The 4,087-nt window shown below is 42.4% G+C and overlaps 1 non-coding gene across 1 annotated transcript; it reads right to left on the bottom strand.

Moving 5' to 3' along the window:
• Positions 1-978: 978 nt before the first annotated feature.
• Positions 979-1,052, bottom strand: trnal-uaa (transfer RNA leucine (anticodon UAA)). Its single transcript has one exon. It is a non-coding gene; the product is annotated as a tRNA-Leu (tRNA).
• Positions 1,053-4,087: the final 3,035 nt, after the last annotated feature.

Here is a 4,087-nt window from a genome sequence, read left to right as displayed (position 1 = left end):
GAAAAACAGCTAATTTCCTTCCCAGTCTTGGAAGTAAATTCAAATTTCAACAACTGACACTGAGTTCCTTTCACTCAGCGCTCTGTCAAACGGCCTCTGTGTTTCCCACGGTGACCTCTGTGCCCTGCGGCTTATGATGCAACTGTGGGAGCACACACCAGTACTATGGAATTCATAATGATTCACTAACAGAGAGGAGGAGAGGATGCGTGTGCGTGTGTGGAAGAACCTGGCCAGGTGCAGCAGCAGCAGCAGCAGCAGGAAAACAGACTTGTGCTGAATCACTAATCTGTTCTGCTCGGAATGAATGATCACAAAGGTAGATACCGAGCCACTAACCCAAACAACTCGTGTTTTCGAGAGATGAATAACAAAACGGCTGGGCCTGGATGCCAGGAAGTCTGTGTCAGTAATTTGGGATGTGGGATATTAAAGCAGGTGGCTCCACACAGACAATAAGTACGACAACAGACATTTCGTTGTGACTGAAACTGTGAATAATGCACAACAGCTGTAAAATGTAATGATCAGCTTCTGTCCAGCAGGCGCCGCAGGGTTTTATCAGAGATTAAAGGCTGTGTTTATCTGATAGGAAAAAAAGGAGCGGAAAAAGACAGAGATGTCCAAAAATATTTTTTTTACAAGGACAATACCTGAAATACCTGAGATTTTATTTCCCTGCTGTTATATGTACTGATATAACTATCATTAAGTTGCGTAGAAATGCACCGGTGTAGGTACAGGGGGAACACACTTACGAAACAATTGTTGTTTTTATAGTGAAAAAATTACAGCTGTTAACTGATAGAAAGAACAAACAAAACACAAATAAATAAAGTTTTGTCAAAACTGCTCCGAGGCAAAAAGAAAGTAATAGCGGCAACTGGCCGAAAATAAAATCACAAAATCTTCATTGAGCCAGAATCAAACTCAACATATAGGGTGCTAACAGGCTGCCCCCAGCAGGCGACAAGCATGTAGTTCCCCTGGGAGTCGAACCCAGGACTGTCTTGCTTTTAAGGCAGGCATGCTAACCGCTACACTATGGAACCGATAAAGCTAAAACATGATTGATAAACGTGGTAAAGGTTAGCAAAGCCCATGTAAAACCTCCTGCTAAAATATGATCTAAAAATAGATTGAACTTCCTTTAGGAAATATCATTAGGAAGTTGATTCAAGGAAGCAGGGAATGAACGATGTTCTTACATCTGAACACTGGGGCTGGGACTGAAGGACTAAAGTCCAGAAGACTCAGAGTCAAGTTCTTTTTGGACAAACCTGAATGTCGTGTCAGAGGCTTTAAAGAACAGAAACAAAAACTAAGCGCTGATTGTATAAACGGCCCAAAAACCTCTTCTAAAGCTGGACTTCACAGTGAACACTGAAGACTTTTCTTCGTGGAGAGAGCTTACGAGAAATGTCCAAGGACATGCTGCGGCATGTTGTTTGGCGTTTCCTTGGCGATGAGGCTAATTTCCATTTGCATGTGTGCAGTGATTAAAATTCATGGCGTCTTTGTGTGCATGTGTGTTTTTAATCAGGGGAAAAACAGCAAACAGTCAACACTGAAATAAGTCAATTAGCCAAGAAAATATTCAAAAAAAAGTAAGCAGAGATAGTCCGACAGAAACTAACCTAACAAAACCTAAAAAAGACTTTTTTTTTTACGTCACCAATAATGTGAAAAAATGTCAAAAAAGTTTTGTTTTTCAGATGACCTCACTCCCAGTTTGACCATTTGTATTGGGTTGTAAGGGTGAGAACAGTGTAAAAACTCTGCTGCTACTGCCTCACCTGACCACAGAACAGATGACACAACATTGGGTTCGTCCAGATTTTTACAAACACGTGTTGTTTTGAATACTTTATACATTTCAGTTAGAAAAGGGTGGAGTGGGGAGACATGGATGATGTCACTTCGTAAAAGAGTTAAAATACTTACTCCTATATCTGCTTGCATATAAGGTCCAAGCTCCTGGGATTTTGGACTGTGAGGGTGCTGCAGGGTTAGGCTCGGGGAGGGGGAGTGTCCGTTCCGGGAAAGAGCTGCAGGGTGGAGGGCTGGTGTGGTTATGGATGGGCTTTGTATGGCCGTGAGGGGATTTAGGGTTGGGAGGAACGTTTCCAGAGTGGAGTGTTAACAGGACNNNCAGGAATGTCGCTGAAAATACTCATTGACTCTCAAGTGGAGACTGTTTACAGTTGAACATTGTGTTGAACAGAAAATATATCTGAAATACTTAAGAAAAAGCCAAACAACAACAATATAAAAATTTTGTCAAAGTTTGAACAGAAAATATATCTGAAATTCTTAAAAAAAAAAGCCAAACAACAACAATATAAAAAAATGCAAGCACATTCTAAAAGTGAGCTAAGAAGTTAATTCGGCGACAATAATTTGTTAGAAAACGAAGCCAACATTGCGCAATCACGACTCCTCAGCTCCAGTAAGGATGAATGAAATCGCCTTTCCTATTTATAGATTTCTTCTTTATTCTGTTTTGTTATCTCTTTTTTGTTCAATCTAATTATTTTCATTGTCTTGGTGTATGAACTTGTACACAAAATACTGTCGAAAAAGTTTGAATCAGCAGTCATCCAGGGTCCAGGAACTGATTAATCCATTTAACATGGATTCCTATGGGGAAACAGTTTATCATCCATTTAACATGGATTCCTATGGGGAAACAGTTTTTTCGGTTTTTGAACTTTTCCGTTCGCCAACGGCCTTCAGGAAGGAGTTAAGTTGGAAAAACGGAGGTTCCACTCGAACTGGAAATTCATCCAGATGACTGCTGTTGGTGTGTGACAGGTTGAATCACGTCATTTGAAGGAGTCACATAATTCAGAGGAACAAACTGACTCCCTGTTCCAGCTTGTTTGTCCCCTGTCCTGAACTGAACCAGACCAGACCAGTACCCGACATGTTGGACGGGGCTCTGACAGAACTTTCCAGTGTAACTCAGCCGTCTTCAAAGAGACTGAGTCTGAACTAAAGACACCGAGTGAATAAGAGCAGCGAAGGCATAGTGAATGTGTGTCACCTAAATCACTGTCTTTTTCACTTTCTTTCACACAGTGAGGAACATTCTTAGCCTGTGGTTCTCCTCCTCCTTCTCCTCCTCCTCCTTTTTCTTGTCCTTTTTCCATCACTCCCCACATTCCCCGCTCTCTAATTGCTCCCGCCATCTTTCCCTCTCTCCGTTTGACGCCCCTGCATGGGGAAAGTTTTCAAACTGCACTGCCATGGCAACGGGAACACACATTTGTAGAGTTAATTTAGGGAAGGTTCTCGGTCGGCCGGTGCGTTTTTTTTTTTTTGTTTTTTTACGACCACAGCTGTGTGAAAAAAAACACACGATGGTCCCGTGGAGAGGTTTGGTCTCGGCCCAGCTTCTGTGTGGAGCTGAAACTCCACATTTCACAAGGCAGTGCAAGAATGCACGGCGTGTCCAGTTTTTGTTCGGTGCTCCTGTTCCTGCCCCCCCCCGCCCCCCCATGTGAGTGTCTGAGCTGCTGCGTGTTCTCACACACAATGGATTCATTTGAGTGTACAAGGCACAGTGTGAAATATGTCCACAGAAGAAGAAGTGTGGAGGGGAAGAAAAAAAAAGAAAGAAAACGACCGCTGTCTGCTGACGACGGGCCAAGTTTGGTTCTTCAAAAAGAATTGGTCATTGATGAAGATGAGCGTGCAAAGACGAGGGTTTCTGTCACAGCACACAGGGCTCTCCGGCCCAGTACCATTCCCTGGTTTTTACTTTGATCTACTGCAGAGGGCAGAGGTTAGTGATGGGAGTATTGATTCTGTGGTATCGAATTGATACTCACATGATTATCGAGTAAGTATTGACTAGTGTCACGAAGTTTTGTTTCTACCTAATACATTTAAAAAGCACGTGTCACCTCTATATATTTTAAGGTAACTTACTACATCCAGGCTTTTGTGCTGTACCACCCCCTCAGTAAGGTAAAATCGAACTGATCCATTCATGTCACATGACCACTGACCAGAAGAGAGCAGTGACTCCATGTGATCCATCTATCTATCTATTTAACTATCTACCTACTTACCTACCTACCCA

Source organism: Cynoglossus semilaevis, chromosome 10 (assembly GCF_000523025.1).
Source record: "Cynoglossus semilaevis isolate Cse_v1.0 chromosome 10, Cse_v1.0, whole genome shotgun sequence".
Lineage (NCBI taxonomy): Eukaryota > Metazoa > Chordata > Actinopteri > Pleuronectiformes > Cynoglossidae > Cynoglossus > Cynoglossus semilaevis.
Note: the sequence above shows the minus strand (reverse complement) of the source record. Positions and strands in the feature narration are given on the sequence as shown.